The 21,640-nt window shown below is 42.8% G+C and overlaps 1 long non-coding RNA gene across 1 annotated transcript in view; it reads right to left on the reverse strand.

Moving 5' to 3' along the window:
- The window catches only part of LOC130360986 (uncharacterized), a 52,433-nt gene extending 35,294 nt beyond the window's left edge, over window positions 1–17,139 (reverse strand). The window contains exons 1-3 of the long non-coding RNA XR_008890869.1: window positions 16,971–17,139; window positions 16,116–16,252; window positions 12,852–12,934 (exon numbers count right to left, since the gene is read on the reverse strand). This is a non-coding gene — a long non-coding RNA (uncharacterized LOC130360986). The remainder of the gene's footprint in view (window positions 1–12,851; window positions 12,935–16,115; window positions 16,253–16,970) is intronic.
- Between the last annotated feature and the right edge of the window lie 4,501 nt (window positions 17,140–21,640).

The following is a 21,640-nucleotide window of genomic DNA, read 5'->3' on the forward strand; positions in this document are numbered from 1 at the left end:
ATGTAATATGCATTAAAGAGTACCTGTCATCCAAAAAAACTGTATCTGCTCCAAACAACTTTGTAATTGCATGTATTTAATAAAAAAAAAAAAAAAAAAAAAAGGATATTTCTATGTTTATTTCCACTTCTAAAAACTGCCCATTAGGACTTTCCCTACATGTCCTGGCCGCAAGTCTCTTATAGAGTTCGAACTCATGCTGGCCTGGCAGGGACAGGGACAGATGGGGGGGGGGGGGGGGGGGGGATTATGGACATATTAGTTTGTGATAGGTACTCTTTAACTACATAACCAAATAATTATGATTTTTACTGTCAGAGCTCATTTTAGTGATAGTTAAAACAAAAGGTTGGTTGAGAGATTTACCCACTTGTGCTTTCTTTGAAAAATGTCCCTGGCCATGATCCCATGACAGTTTCCAATGGCAGTTTTCTCTTGAAGCACATTTATTGTTATGATGGAAAGGAATTCAGTTATAAAAATGTATACCTTAAAGGATGAATATTTGTGTCTCTTGCCAAGAATTAATTAGGTAGGTTTAATTTATAGTATGTTGCTTTGCTTTTAGACTAATTCTTTAAATAGCATTTTTCTTCCCTTTGGCAAGGTTAATGGCAGCAGAGAAGAGGTATTTTTTTTCTCATAATGTTGATTCCCAGGCATCCAAACTGCAGTGTGTAATCTCCTGAAGGTACATGTCTGGTGGCATTTTGGGCAGATAAATTATTAGGGACAGATAACTTGTAGAGATCTTTTCTGAATCTGGTAGTAATGATTATAGAAAGTTATACAGTATCGGGAAACAAATCTTACTGGAATTAGTCACAATGAAGGAGATTTATCGAGCTCCGTAGAAGATTTTTTTGCTTAAAAAAGTTGCACGTACTTGTGCACGTGCGACTTTTCTATACATGCTGCGACTTTTTGATTTTTGCTTATTGCAAAGCACATTTCTGAAATCTGCTCACGTAGTAATTTTTTTAACTTTGCAGTGGTCATGTATTTATCAAATGCGATAGTCGCTATTTATGAAGAAAAAATGTGCATCTCCATTTAAAAGTTGCATATGTATTCCAAGTCCAACCTGGCTTACAGAAAGTGCATACGTCTGCAGAAAAGGAAATTAACACCCACTTTAACCCCTTAACGCAGAATGACGGGTATACCCGTCAGCTGCTGAAGTGCATTCGCGCAGAGTGACGGGTATACCCGTCATTCACATAATTGCAGCTGCTGCTGCTGCATCCCGGGGGCTGAACTTTTCACCTCCGGTTGTCTCCGTCAGGTGAGAAGTTCAGCTTAACCCCCGTCGCGCTGGACGCTGCATTTATACAGCGGATAACGCAATACCTTCGCGCATTCCGCCGTATAAAGGCGGCGTTCATTGTGCACGCTCCCGTGGCGCTGATCGGGTTAATTAGCTAAAGTCCCGCCCGACACCCCGGGACCCCATTTGATTAACCCGATCAGTGATCGGGTGTGTAGAGGCGGCGGGGGGTGGGCGTTTGATGCGCGGCGATCCGGAGGTCTGGCAGCGGCGATAGCGGGGGTAAGTGCCCCCGCCATCGCCATGCACCCGCCATCGCCGCTGCCAGACCTCCGCCCACGTGTTAGTCTGGGGAGAGCGGGGCACAGAGGGAATAAGTCCTTCTTACCCGGTGGTGGTGGCGGATCCTGCAGGCTGCGGCGGGATCTGACTGGCCGGTGAGTGATGCTCCAGATGTTGCAAAACTAAAACTCCCGGCATGCCCAGACAGGCATTGGCTGTCTGAGCATGCTGGGAGTTGTAGTTTAGCAACATCTGGAGGACCACTGTTTAGAGACCACTGTGTAGTGGTCGCCAAACTGTGATCCTCCAGATGTTGCAAAACTACAACTCCCAGCATACCCAGACTGTCTGGACATGCTGGGAGTTGTAGTTTTGCAACATCTGGAGAACCACTGTTTGGAGGCCACTGTGTAGTGGTCGCCAAACTGTGATCCTTCAGATGTTGCAAAACTACAACTCCCAGCATGCTCAGACAGCCAATGCCTGTCTGGGCATGTCAGGAGTTGTAGTTTTGCAAAATCTGGAGGATCACAGTTTGGAGACCACTACCCAGTGGTCTCCAAACAGTGGTTCTCCAGATGTTGCAAAACTACAACTCCCAGCATGCCCGGCTGCAAACGGCTGTAGTTGTGTGCCTCCAGCTGTTGCAAAACTACATATCCCAGCATGCCCAGACAGCCAATTGCTGTCTGGGCATGCTGGGATTTGTAGTTTTGCAACATCTGGAGGGCCACAGTTTGGAGATCAGTGTGCAGTAGTCTCTAAACTGTAGCCCTCCAGATGTTGCAAAACTGCAAATCCCAGCATGCCCAAACAGCTGTCTCAGCATGCTGGGAGTTGTAGTTGCGTACCTCCACCTGTTGCATAACTACATCTCCCAGCATGCCCTTCGGCAATCAGTACATGCTGGGAGTTGTAGTTTTGCAACAGCTGGAGGCACCCTGGTTGGAAAATACTGAATTAGGTAACAGAACCTAACTGAAGGTTTTCCAACCAGTGCGCCTCCAGCTGTTGCAAAAGTAGTTTTGAAACAGCTGGAGGTTTGCCCCTCCATGTGAATGTACAGGGTGCATTCACACGGGCAGGTTTACAGTAAGTTTCCTGCTTCAAGTTTGAGCTGCGGCAAATTTCCTGCCGCAGCGCAAACTCCTAGCGGGAAACTCACTGTAAACCCGTCAGTGCGAATGTATCCTAAAAACACTACTCTACACTACACTAACACATAATAAAGGGTAAAACACAACATATACACCCCCTTACACTGTCCCCCTAATAAAAAATAAATAACATATCGTACGGCAGTGTTTCCAAAACAGAGCCTCCAGCTGTTGCAAAACAACAACTCCCAGCATTTCTGGACAGCCACTGACTGTCCAGGCATGCTGGGAGTTTAGCAACAGCTGGAGGCACCCTGTTTGGGAATCACTGGCATAGAATACCCCTATGTCCACCCCTATGCAATCCCTAATTTAGTAATTTTGGCGCTCTCTCACTTCAGAGCCCTGTCGTATTTCAAGGAAACAGTTTAGGGACACATATGGGGTATTTCCTTACTCGGGAGAAATTGCACTACAAATTGTGGGGGTCTTTTTCTCCTTTTACCCCTTATGAAAAGGAAAAGTTGGGGGCTACACCAGCTTGTTAGTGTAAAAAAAGAAAAAAAATTACACTAACATACTGGTGTTGCTCCATACTTTTTATTTTCACAAGCGTTAAAAGGAAAAAAAGACCCCCAAAATTTGTAACGCAATTTCTCCTGAGTACGGAAATACCCCATATGTGGGCGTAAAATGCTCTGCGGGTGCACAACAAGGCTCAGGAGTGAGAGCGCACTATGTAGATTTGAGGCCTAAATTGGTGATTTTCACAGGGGTGGCTGATTTTACAGCGGTTCTACCCACATGTGACCCCATTTTGGAAACTACACCCCTCACAGAACGTAACAAGGGGTATAGTGAGCTTTAACACCTCACAGGTGTTTTACGAATTTACGTTAAAGTTTGATGGGAAAATGAAGAAAAAACTTTTTTTTTCACAAAAATGCTGGTGTTACCCTAAATTTTTCATTTTCACAAGGGAAAATAGGAAAAAAGCCCCCCAAAATTTGTAACCCCATTTCTTCTGAGTAAGAACATTCCCCATATGTGGATGTAAAGTGTTCTGCGGGCGAACTACAATGCTCAGAAGAGAAGGAGCGCCATTGGGATTTTGGAGAGAAAATTTGTCCGGAATTCAAGGCCACGTGTGTTTACAAAGCCCCCATAGTACCAGAACAATGGACCCCCCCAACATGTGACCCCATTTTGGAAACTGCACCCCTCAAGGAATGTAATAAGGGGTACAGTGAACATTTATGCCCCACAGGTGTCTGACAGATTTTTGGAACAGTGGTCCGTGAAAATGAAAAAATTAATTTTTCATTTGCACAGCCCACTCTTCCAAGGATTTGTCAAAAGCCAGTGGGGTGTTAATGTTCACTGTACCCCTTATTAAATTGGGTCACATGCGGCGGGGTCCACTGTTCTGGCACCACGGGGGGGCTGTGTAAATGCACAAGGCCCCCGACTTCTATTCCAACCAAATTCTCTCTCCATAAGCTCAATGGCACTCCTTCTCTTCTGAGCATTGTAATGCGCCAGCAGAGCACTTTTAGTCCACACATGGGGTATTTCCATACTCAGAAGAAATGGGGTTACAAATCTTGGGGGGCACTTTCTCCTATTACCCCTTGTAGAAATGTAAAATTTGGGGAAAAAAATGCATTTTAGTGAGTAAAATAAAAAAATTCATGTACACGTCCAACTTTAACGAAAAGATGTCAAACACCTGTGGGGTGTTAAGGCTCACTGGACCCCTTGTTATGTTCCCTGAGGGGTGTAGTTTCCAAAATAGTATGCCATGTGGGGTATTTCCTGCTGTTCTGGCACCATAGGGGCTTCCTAAATGTGACATGCCCCCCAAAAACCATTTCAGAAAAATTCACTCTCCAAAATCCTATTGTCGCTCCTTCCCTTCTGAGCCCTCTAGTGCACCCACAAAACACTTCACATACACATATGAGGTATTTCCTTACTCGAGAGAAATAGGTTACAAATTTTAGGAAGATTTTTCTCCTTTTAACCCTTGTAAAAATTCAAAAACTGGGTCTACAAGAACATGCGAGTGGAAAAAAGGAAGATTTTGAATTTTCTCCTTCACTTTGCTGCTATTCCTGTGAAACACCTAAAGGGTTAACACACTTACTGAATTTCATTTTGAATACTTTGATAGGTGAAGTTTTTATAATGGTGTAATTTGTGGGGTATTTCTAATATGAAGACCCCCTCAAATCCCCCAAAATTTTGTGAAAAATTGGAAAATTGCTGCTATACTTTGAAGCCCTCTGATGCTTTCCAAAAGTAACAACATGTCAACTTAATGATGCAAACACAAAGTAGACATATTGTTTATGTGAATCAATATATAATTTATTTGGGATTTCCATTTTCCTTATAAACAGAGAGTTTCAAAGTAAAAAAAAAATGAAAAATGAAAAATTTTTCATGAAATTTTGGAATTTTTCACCAAGAAATTATGCAAGTATCGACAAAATTTTACCACTAACATAAAGTAGAATATGTCACGAAAAAACAATCTCGGAATCGGAATGAAAGGTAAAAGCATCCCAGAGTTATTAATGCTTAAATTGACAGTGGTCAGATTTGCAAAAAAGGCCTGCGTCCTTAAGGTGAAAATGAGCTGTGTCCTTAAGGGGTTAAAAACTGTTCTTGTACTGCATCATGAAACAAAGCTGCTATATTAATGTTAATTATAGAAAAACTTAATTATATAACTAATAACTATAAATTTTAAGGTTGAAAATACACACTGCAAATGACGTACCCACTAAATTTTAAAATTAAAGTTGTGTTAAAATAGAATAAGGCACAAAATAATTGTGTAAGAATTTTTATAGACTACGTAAATAACCCATATGCGGCACTAAAATTTTTCCTTAAAAAAAAGAAACATCCATAGTAATATAGCTTCATGCACATTTTGGGGTGGGTAATGTACCGAGCCGTTTTTCTTTTCTTTTTTTTTTTGCTTTACTATTGTTTATGTGCCTGTTTGCCTGTTGGTGCTGCACTGTCTTCCTTGCTGACGTAAACTCCGGCCTCAGCTCAGTGACACAAGACTCCGCCCACCAATGTCACAAAATGATGGGCTCAAAGAGGGACATTTATCAATGTTTGCTTATGTATTCTTTTTTTAGTAATTTTTTCCTTACTTTTTTTTTTTTGCTTATGTGTGACTTATTTATCAACTGGTTTCAGCCAGTTGATAATTTTCTTTCACGTAAGCAATTTTTCCTTTTTTACTTTGGTAGTAGCTTTTTCTGCTCCATGTTTGAGCTGGAGTAAATTTAGTCAATTTTTAACCTTGTTGCAGTTGCGACTGTCGCAGTTGATAAATACCCGACTAAAGCAAATCCATTTTGAAAAATTTACTACGTAAGCAAGTTTGAATTTTCTTGCTTTTCTTGTTCTTCATGCAAATTGTCGCACGAAAACACAAGTAGTCGCAGGTGCGACAATTTTGCGACAATTATAGTAAAGAAAACCTGAATAAACCCGTTGATAAATGTCCATCAAAATGAAACAAAAAAGCCTCCAGAGTACGGATATTCATGGTGCGGCATAGTATTTTTTTAATATGTTTTTTATTTCTGAGGAGTGTGGATGGGTTGTTGCGGGATAGTTGGAGTGCAGCTATTTAGTATCAGGCAGGCCAGTCAGGGTGTCACCCGATGCTGTACGCCCCCCTCCCAGTCACTCTCTAGCAACCCTACTGGTAATAAAGGGTAGATAAAGAACTTCGGCTATTAATATAAGGGAAAACTTTTCTGCTTTAAAAAATGCTTTTGTAAGCGGGTTACCTGGGTTTTGCTTACGTGCGATTTATTTATCAAGGTTGTGTGACTGTTTAATAAATAGGTCGCATGTTAGCAAAAGTAAGTTAAAAAAAATTGTCATATAAAAGCCATACGTTTGAAAAGAATGATAAATCTCCTTCAATCTGATTGAAAACTGTGACAAATCTACATGTCTGCACATAATAATTTGTTGACATGCCAACCAGACTAACTCATTACAGAAAAGTCAGTATGGATTCTGTTTTCTGGCATGATGAGCCATTACCTGCTTGCATCCATCCAAAACTGCTTTCAGAAGGCGTGACAGCTGTAGTCACTTGACTGGGCATGATGAGTGACCACAGCTGTCACACCCCCTCCCATAGACATGAATGGAGGGGGCGTGGTGTGACGCCATGACTATGGCTGACCGAACCCAGCGTTCTGAACATGAATGTTTAGAATGCCGGGGTGACGGCCCGGAGATTGCGGGGGTCTCAGCGGCCGCACCCCTGTGATCAGACATCTTATCCCCTATCCTTTGGTTAGAAGATAAGATGTCCAGAGGTGGATTACCCCTTTAAGGGGGTTGTCCTACAAAGTAGGCAGAGAAGTAGCAGAGCTGGAAATGTTCTGTGTAGCAGCAGGATAAATAGTAGTAGTTGGAGACAGGCACAGGTTTAATGTCATCAGCCTGGCTCTTGCACAGAAAAGTCAGCAGGATACGCAAGGGTCTGGCAGACAAGCACAGGTCAGATACAGGAAAACTGATCAGGAACGTACACACACACCTCTGCTATGGATAAACCACAATATAGCTCAGGCATAGGTGGGTGGAGCAGCTCTTAATAGTTAGTGTCAGGCAATGATAGGTGTAGGACCCATTAGAGAAGTGCACACTGGCTCTATAAGTCGCACCCAGTGCATATACATAGACCCTAGAAGGCAGACCAGGAACTGTAGGAATGGTCGAAGCCAGAGAATGAAGCCCGAGGCCAACAGCAGGGAGGCGAGTGCCAGGAAATATAGAACGCTGGTGGATGCATGCCAACTGCTTGCATTGCTGTTGCTTAGTTTGTTACTTTGCAAAGGTAATACTCCTATAAATCCATTACACGTCATATAAATATCACTCTACAAAAAACGGTTCAACACATATGCTAGTCGAATGTTTTTGGTTTTTGTATCTGCGAAGCTATAATGATGTTATTTGTAATACAAAGAGGTTATCAACTGAAAAATATAGGCATACAGGACAATTACAGGAAAGCAAAGCCTGCCCCTCCATGAGAAAGAGCCAGACAATTTCAGCCAATTTTATGAACAAGAAAACACCAGTGAATGGTTAATTGACCTTCCATTATTGTCCAGTATGCTTCAATGACCAAGAGAGATGTGAAAAAGTCAAAACTCCCAGAAATTCTAGTAGCATAAAAGAGAAAAGAAAGAGACATAAGGGAAGATAAAACTAGACATACTAGGGGAGGGAGGGGTATAAGCAGGATGAAACCCTACATATGTAAGGCAGAAAAGCAGAAGAAGGGAAAGAGATTAGCGGGAATCTTCTACATATGTTATTCACGGCTGCCAAGTGGCATCAAAAGTAAACAAAAAATATATTTTATATATATATATATATATATATATACATATACTGTATATATATATATATATATATAAATATATACTGTATATATATTGTTACAGCTTGTGCTCCGGCCACTTCCCCTGGCCGTAGGCGCACTGTCCCCCTCTCCCCTGCTGCCGGCGAGGCTGGGATTCACATTGCGGGACGTGCCCACATGCGAATCCCAGGCCATCAATTACCACACTCCTCTGCTGCTTCTTCCTCTGCCTCTCAGCCCCGGGGAGCGTGTTCCTGTCTCCTAGGAACCGGAGCCGGAGCTCTGAAATTCAAAGGGCCAGTGTGCCCATAATTATGTGATACACCTTACACTATTATATAAGTCCCCTGCACCTCCCACTCTTCCCTGCCGGATCTTCAATGCCATTTCCCTGAGATTAAGCGTTCCATACTGTCTGTTTGCCTTGCCCGTGTTCTGACCCTTCCACTACGTTATTTGACTATGCACCTTTGCCGCCTGCCTTGACCTTCTGCTAAGTCCAACTACGCCTCTGTCTCATCCTACTGTACTTCTCCTCGCCCAGCTACCTGTGTGGTCGAGTCGTATCGGAGGTAGCGACCTTGGTGTCGCCTGTCGCAGCAAATCCCTTCTGCCTTGCGGTGGGCTGTGGTGAAGACCAGCGGCACCTTAGACTCAGTTCCCCGATACGGCCAGTGTCATCAGCCACTCAGGTCAGTGGATCCACATCCAGCATCGTTACAGCAAGATCCGGCCATGGATCCTGCTTGGGTACCTCTGCCTGAGATTCCGGATCTCGCCACCATAGTGGCTCTTCAGTTGCAGCAGTTGGCCCAGCAGGTACAGCAGTTAAACCAGTTGTCCGCCATGATGCAGCAGCTGCTTACTGCCCAGCAACAACCGCAGCAGCCACAGCCATCTCCTGCTGCGGTAATGCCTCCCGCTCCAGCAGCCACCACGGGATCCAAGCTCCGTTTGTCTCTTACCGAGAAGTATGAAGGGGATCCCAAGTCCTGTCGTGGATTTGTGACTCAGTACTCCATGCACATTGAGCTGATGGCGGAACAGTTCCCTACGGAATGAGCAAAGGTGGCCTTTGTTGTCAGTCTCTTAACTGGAAGGGCTCTGGCCTGGGCAACTCCGTTATGGGATCACAGTGACCCACTCACAGCCAGTCTTCAGGCTTTCCTGACGGAATTCCGAAGTGTTTTTTTGAAGAGCCTGCACGAGCTTCTTCCGCTGAAACAGCCTTGCTGAGCCTTTCTCAGGGTAACTCCTCTGTGGGCGAATATGCCATCCGATTCCATACCCTGGGTTCAGAGTTAACCTGGAATAATGAAGCTCTTTGCGCCACTTTCAAAAGAGGACTCTCTAGCCACATTAAAGATGTTCTTGCTGCCCGGGAATCGCCATTTACCTTAAATGATCTTATACAGCTGGCCTCCCGGATTGATATCCGTTTCTCTGATCGATGTGAGGAACAATATCAAGAAAGGGAGTCTGCACGACCTCGGCGCTTTCCTCGTCTGGCACCAGTCTTCCAGCAACCACCGCAACCTTCTACATTGCCTCCCGTAGTGGAGGCTATACAGGTGGATCAATTAAGTTTTTCTCACAGAAAAGGATTGCAAAAACACATGTTTTGCTATACACATGTTTATTCTCATTGTGTGTATTGGAATTAAACCAAAATAGGGAGGAAAAAAATCAATTGGACACAATGTTAAACCAAACTCCAAAAATGGGCTGGACAAAATTATTGGCACCCTTAACTTAATATTTGGTTGCACACCTTTTGGAAAACATAACTAAAATTAGTCGCTTCCTATAACCATCTATAAGCTTCTTACACCTCTCAGCCGGAATGCTGGACCACTCTTCCTTTGCAAACTGCTCCAGGTTTCTCTTATTGGAAAGGTGCCTTTTCCCAACAGCAATTTTTAAATCTCTCCACAGGTGGGATTTAGATCTGGACTCATTGCTGGCCACTTCAGAACTCTCCAGTGTTTTGTTGCCATACATTCCTGGGTGCTTTTTGACATATATTTGGGGTCACTGTCCTGCTGGAAGACTCAAGATCTCGGATGCAAACCAAGCTTTCTGACACTGGACTGTACAGTGCGACCCAAAATCCGCTAGTAATCCTCAGATTTCATGATGCCTTGCACACATTCAAGGCACCCAGTGCCAGAGGCAGCAAAACAACCCCAAATAATCATTGAACCTCCATCATCTTTCACTGTAGGTACTGTGTTCGTTTCTTTGTAGGCCTCATTCCATTTTCGGTAAACAGTAGAATGATGTGCTTTACCAAAAAGCTCTATCTTGGTCTCATCTGTCCACAAGACGTTTTCCCAGAAGGATTTTGGCTTACTCAAGTTCATTTTGGCAAAATGTAGTCTTGCTTTTTCATGTCTCTATGTCAGCAGTGGGGTCCTCCTGGGTCTCCTGCCATAGTGTTTTATTTCATTTAAATGGTGATGGATAGTTCGCTCTGACACTGATGCTTCCTGAGCCTGAAGGACAGCTTGAATATCTTTGGAACTTGTTTGGGGCTGCTTATCCATCATCTGGACTATCCTGCGTTGATACCTATAATACATTTTTCTCTTCCGTCCACGCCCAGGGAGATTAGCTACAGTGCCATGGGTTGCAAACTTCTTGATAATGTTGTGCACTGTGGACAAAGGCAAATCAAGATCTCCAGAGATGGACTTGTAATCTTGAGATTGTTGAATTTTGGTTCCCAAGTCCTCAGACAGCTCTGTTTTCCTCTTTCTGTTGTCCATGGTTAGTGTGGCACACACAGACAAACAATGCAAAGACTAAGTGAACTTCTCTCCTTTTTATTTGCTTTCAGGTGTGATTTTTATATTGGCCACACCTGGTACTTGCTCCAGGTGAGTTTAAAGGAGCATCACATGCTTGAAACAATCTTATTTTTCCACAATTTTGAAAGGGTGCCAATAATTTTGTCCAGCCCATTTTTGGAGTTTGGTGTGACAGTATGTCCAATTTGCTCTTTTTCCTCCACTTTTTAGTTTAGTTACAATACACACAAAGGGAATAAACATTTATATAGCAAAACATGTGCTACTGCGATACTTCGTCTTCTTGAAAAATTTCAGGGGTGCCAAGGGGTGCCAACATTTACAGTCATGACTATATATATATATATATATATATATATATATATATATATGTATATGTATATACGCACACACATAGACCTATAGCAGCATAATGAGCTGCAAATATGAAATCATGTACATGCTGGGTCCATACAATCTGCATTATTGTAGTATAGTAATGCAGGATTGAATATTTGCAACCTATCATGCAACCATAGGTCTGTTTGCATATTCTGGCTATACCAAAGAGCATGTTCCATGGAGTTAAGGATCAGACCTTGTTTTCTACATCACATTTTACATTGTTTTTCCATGTATTTCAAAAGCATAGTTACATACACTCCTCCACAAATTGAAATTTCAATACAAGGAGGAAAAGTCATGGAGTTATGGAAATCACATAAACATGTATGACCTCCCCTTATCTGCATCATAATGGGAATAGGTGCCTAGCCTGCCCTTGTATCAGTAACCAGTAAGTAGCCTTTTTGTGTGAATTTTTTTCTATAATGTTAGTGTAGAGACTCACAAGAGACTGAGGATCCTTGATGTGGGTTGCATGCTTGCATATTTTGTCCAAAATATCAACTAATACCTCATGTTTATCAAATGAGTATCTATATTTATGTGACCGGAAGAAGTGTCCAAGTGACGAGAAACAGTCTGTTGTCTGAATCCTCCCCTGCACGAGCACCCGTTATCCTGTCTGTTCACCAGCTTGCAAAGAATGAAGCATGACATTTCTTGAATAAAGAACAGAGCCGTTTTTGACAAGCTACTATTCCGGTGTGGTGAGTGCATTCATTTTTTCTACCATACAAGGATACATATATATATATATATATATATATATATGACAATAGAGATGAAGTAGCACAACCAGAGGCCTTAAAGGGGTACTCCGCTGATGGGGACCCCGCAATCTGTCATTCTTCACCCACCTTTGTGAGCTCTCCACAGCGCTGGAGGCTCCGAGTGTAAAGCGTGACGACCACGGTGCCAGAGTATCGTGATGTCACGACTCCGCCCCCGTGTGACATCACACCCCGACACTTCAATGCAAGTCTATGGGAGTGGACGTGATGACCATGGGTGCAGAATGGTGGGACCCCCGTGGGTGCAGCGGAGGGACCCCCGCAATCATACATCTTATCCCCTATCCTTTGGATAAGGGATAAGATGTATTAGGACCAGAGTACCCCTTTAAGATAAATCTGTATGTGCAAGCAGTCTATGGGACCCCTGGTTTTAGGTCCAAAACAGTTAATCCAAGGAAAATAGGGGCTGCAGCACACTGAAATAGTGAAAAAGCATGGAGTAGCTTTATTCCAGAAATACCATGGTACAATGTTTCTGTGGTCTCACACTACCATTTTCAAGCCTTGAAAATGGCGGTGTGGGACCACAGAAACGGTGGTGTAAGACCAATAAAGCTCCACGCTTTTTCATTATTTCAGTGTGCTGCAGTCGCCTATATACTGTAGTATTCAGAATATAAAACAGACTATATAGGCCAAATGGTTAACTGCCAACACATTCTATAGTTTCTGGAATGGCCATCCCTGGTGGTTCTCTGGAACAGTCATAATCATTAGTGTTGAAACTGGTTTTACATTTTGCAACCCCATATTTCACTGTGGAATACGAAGGGGGCATAGTTTAAACCATGTCACCTTAATTGTCTTTAGCTGACATCCCTGCCTTAGACTCCTTTGCAGTGAAATCTGCTGCAGATACCACCATGTTATCTTCAGACCTGCATAAAATGAGAATTTGGCATGAGAGTATGCAAAGTACTGCAAATATTGAGTTTTTAAATTATATAACTTTCACTGATGTAAAAAAAAAAAAAAATTGAGTTGCAAAGCCAAGGACTTATCAGCACCCACTAGCTTTCCCAAATTTTTTACAGTACAGTATTTTTCGCCGTATAAGACGCACTTTTTCTTCCCCAAAACTGGGAGGAAAAAGTTGGTGCGTCTTATACGGCGAATACACACCTATCGCGGCGGTCCCTGCGGCCATCAACGGCCGGGACCCGCAGCTAATACAGGACATCACCGATCGCAAAGCTGACTGCCACGTCTGAAGGGAAAGTGACACTAACCCGGCTGCATCGGGAGGGACCTTACCTGCCTCCTTGGTGTCTGCTCCGTGCCGGGATCCCCTGCATGGAGGCGCACTCCTTCGACGTCATCACGTCGTTGCGCACGCCATCTCGTCATCCAATAGGAGCGGCGTGCGTAGCGATGTGATGACGGCAACGTGATGACGGTGACGGAGAGCGTGGATCCCGGGGAAGAAGACGTCCGGAGCGTCGGGGACACCACGGGGACGCAGCGACAGCGATGGAGCGACATCCAGGCAACGGTGACGAGCGATGACGTGTCCGGAGCGGTGGGGACACGTGAGTATTACCTCCTATACCAGTGGTCTTCAACCTGCGGACCTCCTGATGTTGCAAAACTACAACTCCCAGCATGCCCGGACAGCCATTGGCTGTCCGGGCATGTTGGGAGTTGTAGTTTTGCAACATCTGGAGGTCCGCAGGTTGAAAATCACTGTTGGGTTCAGAATCTTTTTTTTCTAGATTTTGCACCTTTAAAATTGGGTGCGTCTTATATGCCGGTGCGTCCTATAGGGCGAAAAATACGGTACTTCACCGAAATAAAAGGATATCCAACTGTGTATGTAACCTCTTGCCAGGGGATATTATATTGTCAAGGAATAAAGTTGTGCATTTTCACTTTTGAGTGGCTTTTATTTTATGCTTCATTTTATGCCACCATCCTGTCTTTGTGATGTGTTCCTGTAGTTAAAGGGGCACTCTGGTGGAAGTTTTATTTATTCATTTATTTTTTTAAATCAACTGGTGTCAGTTAAACAGATTTGTAAATTACTTTTATTTAAAAATTTTAATCAGTTGCTGTATGCTACAGAGGAAGTTCAGTTGTTCTTTTCTGTCTGACCACAGTGCTCTCTGCTGACAATGGGGGAGATTTATCAAAACCTGTCCAGAGGAAAAGTTGCCCAGTTGCCCATAGCAACCAATCAGATCGCTTCTTTCATTTTTCAGAGGCCTTGTTAAAAATGAAAGAAGCGATCTGATTGGTTGCTATGGGCAACTCAGCAACGTTTCCTCTGGACAGGTTTTGATAAATCTCCCCCAATGTCTATGTCAGGAACTGTCTGGGGCTGGAGAGGTTTGCTATGGGGATTTGCTCCTGCTCTGGAAAGTTCCTGACATTTTGGTTGTGATAGGACTTTTTAATCACTTTTTATACATTTTTTATGATATATGAAATGACCAAAAATACGCAATTCTGGACTTTGGTATGTTTTTTTACGTGTACATCATTGATCATTCGGTTTAATTAACATTATATTTTAATAGTTCAGACATTTACTCATGCAGTGACACCACATATGTGTATGTGGTCACACAGAATTTTTTTTTTTAGAAAGAAAAGAACTTCCTGTGGAGCATACAGCAGCTGATAAGTACTGGAAGGATTAAGATTCTTAAATAGAAGTAATTTACAAATCTGTTTAACTTTCTGGCACCAGTTGATTTTAAAGAAATAGTTTTCCAGCGGAGTACCTCTTTAACACACAATAATAGGACCAAAAGGTAAAAGAAAAAAATAGACATAAAAATGTGTTCAACAATACTGGCCCTTTTCATTTCTTTCACTTTGGCCCAGATTTATCAAACTGTGTGAGAGAAAAAGTGGAGGGATTTTCTCACAGCAACCAATCATAACTTAGCTAACAAGCTCTGGTAAAGTGAAAGCTGAGCTGTGATTGGTTGCTGTTGAAAAATCACTACATTTTTACCCTCAAACAGTTTGATAAATCTGGGCCTTTGTGTTTAAAGATGGCACAAAAAAATAAATCACAGCATTTTTTTTTTTATACTTTGTTCTTTATTTAGGTCAATTTACCAGGGCCAGACTGGTACTAAATTTAGTCCTGGCATCTAAAAGCACATAGGCTCACTTGTGTGGTGACTGTGAAGTATGTTTGCACACTTGTAGGTTATAGCTGTGCCTGTTTTTTTTTAGAAAGAAAATATATAGTTATTAAGTTATTATAGTTATTAAGTTATTATAGTTATTAAGCATAGTTCAATTTATTTGAATATGACCAAAATACTTTTGGATGCACAATATGGAATGGCCCCAGAGACTACCTTTCTGCTGAATCCTGCACTTATATATTGTGGGAGATAAGCTCCATAGAACCAAATGGTGTACAGAAAGCAACACAGAAATAATGTTTGGACAGGGCTTCTCCTGAGAGAGAGACAGAGAAAGCTGATAATGGGTTAATATTAAAATGCGGCATCATAATTCCACACAGTAAAACTATCAGTTGTTAAATGATACATTTTTTAAGTAGTAAAGCCACTGTAAATGTAAATTTATGCATCATTGCAATTGGATTTACCCCTAATGGGAAAGGGAACATTTGAATTTTATATTGGGTATTTTTTTTTTTTTTTTTTTACTATTGTTAAAAACAATTTTTATTATATTTTAGTCCTCCAATGGACTTTAATAATGTCAGGAACGGTCCAGAGCAGGAGAGGTTTGCTATGGGGGATTTGCTCCTGCTCTGGACAGTTCCTGACATGGACAGAGGTGTCAGCAGAGAGCACTGTGGTCAGACAGAAAAGAAATGAAAAAAGAAAAGAACTTCCTGTGGAGCATACAGCAGCTAAGAAGTACTGGAAGGATTAAGATTTTTAAATAGAAGTAATTTACAAATCTAAATAAAAATAAGGCGAGAAAAGGGAGAGCACACTAAAGGCAAACTTCACCTGGACTGGAATGCGGCTTGGTCCCTGTACCTAACTGTGTGTCTCCTGTGGGGTGCACACACACAAGCATGAAGTATCAACGATAATGAATAAAGAAAAACGTAGGTGCACTCACCGCTCGGCGGAGACAGCTGCGTGGCGGGGTCCGCACAAGAGCACTTTACCTATGGAGTGATTTTATATGTGTATCGATATTTGGAATAAAGCTACAAGAAGGTTGCGGTGAATGGCTGCCCTCGTTTTCTTTCTACTCTTGGTAATTTGGAAATAAAAAATTAAGATAGTTAAATTAACCCTAACCTACCCCCTTACGAGAGGGTAAAGTTTTTTGTCTAAATTTCTGTGCAAGTCTATGGAACTTCCAGTACTTTACTCCACAAGCTCTGCATCTCCGGGTTAGTGCATCAGTCCTTCTATGTTCGGCCTACAATCTCTTTATCACAACTCCTGAGGAAGGGATATAAGAACAGGAAATGAGGATGGGATATGAGGACTGGATATGAGGTCAGTATATGAGGATGGGATACGAGTGGGGATATGGGGTCAGCATATGAGGATGGGATACGAGTGGGGATATGGGGTCAGTATATGAGGATGGGATACGAGTGGGGATATGAGGTCAGTATATGAGGATGGGATACGAGTGGGGATATGGGGTCAGCATATGAGGACTAGAGCTTCCTTCCCTTCCTTCTGCTTTGGTATCAATCCAGAATCATTACAGTAGAATGTGCCAGCTTAAAATATACATTTCCATTTAAATAGCACATGTAATGATGAATGAATATCAAAGTGGCACCAGCTACAGGTAATGCTGTGGATAGAGGCAAATGGGGTATTTTATGGACATCTACATAGTAATTCATTTGCATTAGGATGCTATTTATTCTCTTCTTTACTCTATATAATTATATGTTTCAAAGATGCAGGGGTAAATATAGCAAAAATCTGAATCTGTCTCAGTATTTACCAAAATGGTGCACTGCTAGGCACGGAGAGGCCATTACCGCTGTATTTTTAATTCACAAAATAATGGTTGACTAGAGTGTGACTGAGATGTATGCTATCCTCACGTTCCATTGGGCAGGTAGGGCAGAGCCAAAGCCATGGCACCGGGATCAGGGATGGTGCACACTATAGGGAAGATTTATTAAAACCTGTCTAGAGGAAAAGTTGCTGAGTTGCCCATAGCAACCAATGAGATTGCTTCTTTCATTTTTAAAGAGGCCTGTGAAAAATGAAAGAAGCGATCTGATTGGTTGCTATGGGCAACTGCACCACTCTTTCTCTATACTGGTTTTGATAAATTTCCCCCTATGTGTACAACAGATTCAGCTGGACATTGCAACAGTGCCAGCAGCAGAACATCTCTGATCATAGTCCAGCAGCATCCGGTGTCAGCAGTACACACAGTCTGACTCTATGAGCAGGGGAAGGCAGGGTTAGTTCTTCTGGCTGGGCTAACCTGTTCAGGAGGGGGGTCAAGATTGATGCAGCAGCCAGTCAGGATTGCTTGAAAGCAATTGCATGGTCTGCCTTTATGGGCGGTACCCCTGCAAAGATAATAAAACTTCCAGAGGCATTACTTTTCAATATATTTTGATGCTTATTGCTTATTTTAGTATTTGTAATTCACATTAGTTTATTTGCCTTAAAGGGGTGTGATGGTTTTAGCAAGTTATTCATTGTATAGAAAAAGGTATACAATTTTATAATTACATTTCTATAATAATTCCTAAAGGTTTTAATATCTATGCTTGCTATCATTTAATTTCTCATTCTATACTGGTAATGTGATTGACACAGGTGCACAGTAGAGGACTGCATTGGAATTGGGATCTGCAGCATATATAATACGTCTGAACATACCCTAAGGGTACGTTCACGTGTTCACAGGTGTACCTAGTGCCACTTATTGCCATAATGAAGTGCTTTATCTGCGCCCTCCCAGCAACATATCTACACCCACAACCCCTATAGCCCCTCAAAAAAGTGACATGACACTGTAATATACATACAGTTTAATTAAGTGACTCACAACTGACATCTTCTGGATGCCATCCTCTTTTCTTTTCCTCTTTTTCTTTTCTTCTCCATCCTGCTCAGATCACCACAACAACTTCTTTCAGCCACAACTCATCTCTTCAGCATCTGCAGGACAAACATCTTAGGCTCCACATTTGTCCAGTGTTCTCCCCACCCCTACACGATCTCCACATATATAGGCCCCCAAATTGTAATAATGCTTGGTGTCTGCACTGTGAAAGTGGGTAGGTTAGTAGGACCCCATTAAGTAGGTATATTCCCCCACAGCAGGCAGGCAGTTCCCCCATTAGGTAGGTATTCCCCCCCCCCCCCCCCAGTAGTTAGCTCCGTTATTTTGTAGCCCCCCCCCCCCATGGGCAGATATGTCCCCAAGCCAGTAGCCCCCATCCCCAGTAGCTAAATACATTGGTAGGCAGATATGTTCGCTCCCCTGGGGAACCGGGCATGTGTCCTGGTTCTCCATTAGCGAGTACTTGTACTGGAGTTTCTCTGCCCGCGCCATGCGCAACATGTAGGCAGTGATGTACCAATGCTTTGGTGGCCTATGAACCCTAACACACACCCTTCTTCCAGGGGGGTGCCCTCGAACAAGGTTTACCATATTGTAGGTACGCCACTGCATGCAAAAAATCCCCTGCAGATTTTATGCGGCAGATTTTATGCTGTACTTCAACCTGAATGACTATTGTTCTAGATGTTGTTTTCTCAACTTGTACTCTATAGAGTACTACATATTATGAGACTATGGATACATAGGCATTTTTTATTATTCTATTGTACTTATCTGATATTCATACATGTTAAACAATATTGAATGTTGGATGTTATATGAGCTACATCAATTTTGAGCATTGATAACATTCTAATGTAACTTTTTTCCTGACTTGTCTTTTGAGTATAAAGTTGATTTATTATTGTAGCAACAAAATACATTTTAAGCTATGGTGTTTTAAAATACATACCAAAGCACTGACACAAGATTTTCCGCTGGAATGTGTCCAATAATCTAAGTATGCTGTAACAAAGATCAGACTATTTACAATTCTAGGTTTCAGTTGAGGATTGCTGTATATAAAGCTGACAGAGTTTATGTGTCTATAGTTTTTATGTATGTTTGTCATGTGATGCTGTACTAAAACCAAATAAAAAGCATGTTCTTCAGGATGCAATGGGTTAAATTATTTTGAAGTTTCAGCTGGCAATGTACAGTACATCCCAATATTACAATTGAAGTGGTCCTGTTTGGTAAAGCATTGTTTGAGCATCATGATAACTATGTAGAGTATACATAAAAATGCTGGACTTTAATGCAATGTTTTGAGCACTGCTATAAATTTTGAATATGTTTGCATAACCTCTTTATTCTATAACATAAAAAAAATAATTATCGACTTCCAGTTCTGGCACGGCCGATGTAGGTCGCATAGAGGGAGAGCTCCCACTCCCCCCGGCACGTACCTGCTAGTTAACGGCCCCTGGGTGTTTGATTCAGGTCCCGCTGCTCCCCGTGCTTCTCCTGTGTGCTGGGCATGGGGCGCTACTTGCAATGCGGTGGGCAGTCAGCCCCGCAGACCTCCGCACTCCCGTCCTCAGCTCCATGGCGCACAGCAAACATGGCCGCCATCACCACCGGCTCAGTGCAGCAGCTGGCTGCGTCAGGGACAATATCACTGCCACCAATATTGTCTTTGGCAGGGATGACTGACATGGAACCCCAAGAACCCTCCCAAAGGTCCAGCTGTCTTGCGGGTGCAGATAATCCTCCGATCACACAGTTGCAGGGCCCCACACTCCAGGCCTCACAAGGGTACCACAGTTCATATTGATTATCAAATGCTGGCAGCTGAAATGGCGCTCCTCACATGCAGCAGATTGTTGAGGAAGTTTTGAAAGCTACACTGCAGAATTTACAGCTTGAAGTAAAGTAGCACTCTGGTCGATTGAATGAGGTGGAGCAGAGGGTGTCACACCTGGAGGATAAGGAAACTGTCACAGCCAGGTGCCTACGCATTACTGAATATAAACTCGCCAGGGTGAGTGAAAAACTCGAAGATCTAGAAAACAGATCCAAAATAATTTACGCATTGTGGGGGTTAATGAGTCTGTGGCACCCCCAGACCTGCAGCAGTTCTGTAAGAGGGACCTCCCTAAAGCCTCAGGGCTCTCCCATCTGTGCCGTGTAGAAAGGGCTCACAGGCCCACAGAATTGGCCTTGCACCAGCCTCCTCACGTGATGTACCAGAAGCATTGGCAAATCGCCCACGCCAAGTTATCCTTCACTTTCTGGACTTTAATGATAAAGTGGAAATCTTTCAGGCTTATAGGCAGTTATCACAACCATTCATCATTCATGGCATGCGCCTCTTATTTTTGAGGACTTCTCTGTGGAAGTGACAAAACGTAGGCGGGCCATTAGCACCATCTGCACATCGCTCTTTAAAGCTAACTGTCGATTCTGAATTCAGTACCCAGCAAACCTACGGGTGTTCCATGCTGGGGGCACAATATCTGTCTACAAAACACCGGAGGCTGCAGCTTCTTCCCTTGAACAGGTCCTGTCCTCCTCCTCACAGTGCTCTTCCCGGACAAGATCACCTCACAGTCGCAGGTCCCGCTGGCCTAGAGAAACTCAGCGTTCTAGGTCAGCTACCAGAGGCGACACGTGTTCTCCTGCTCCAAGAGACCAACGCAGATGTCACCATTCCCCCGAGACGCATCTACAATGGTGACCAACAATCTTCTCCTGGCTGTGGACTCCCTCTCCTACTGTGCTGCCTCTCAGATGGAAATCTGGACTCTCTCCTGGACATGATTGGGCCTGGAGGCTTTTCTCAGATTTTATGTTTTTGTTAGTGACTTTCTTTTGCATAGTCTTTAGTACATTTTTGAGATTTTTCCTGTTATCTGGGACTTGTCCGTTTCCTATTGTCTTGTGGGATGTATCTTGGGGTCTAGTATCACTTTCTGTGGGTAGACTGGAAGAATGGAAGTCTTGCACCCAAGAGAGGGGAGTCTGGGTTCTTCAGTCACCCTATAGGTATTTTGTATGTTTTACTATACTTTCTCAGTTTTTTGTTTTTCTATATTTCTTCATTCTTTTTTTTTTTGCCATGTCTTACATATCTTCCGCATGCTGTCCTAGACGGTGGTGTTTCATATGTTTTCGGGGGAGCCCGCGGTAGGTTACGTGTCTCCCTCAGTGCTGCTGTATCCTTTCCTCCAATTATATTTTCAGAAAGCCTTTTCCTCCATTAGGGGGTGTCTCCCACTGAATGGTTCCATGGCTACGGTTATATCATGGAACATTAAGGGCCTTCGCTCCCCACATAAAAGGAGGCTCTTTTTGCATTACCTTAAATGTTTCAATCCTGATATTGAGTTACTCCAGGAAACTTATTTGACTGAGGTAAATTTTTTCAGGATGCAGCAGCAGTGGGTGGGGCATGTTTATGGCTCATCAGCTAAAGATGGGAAGGCGGGAGTTCTAATTCTCTGATTCAATGTTTTTATTTAAAAAACAAAAACAAATGAGAAAAGACCTCAATAATATCACAATAAGGGGCTAAAACTTAACCTTTATTATGTAAGGTAAAA

This window comes from Hyla sarda, chromosome 1 (assembly GCF_029499605.1).
Source record: "Hyla sarda isolate aHylSar1 chromosome 1, aHylSar1.hap1, whole genome shotgun sequence".
Classification (NCBI taxonomy): domain Eukaryota; kingdom Metazoa; phylum Chordata; class Amphibia; order Anura; family Hylidae; genus Hyla; species Hyla sarda.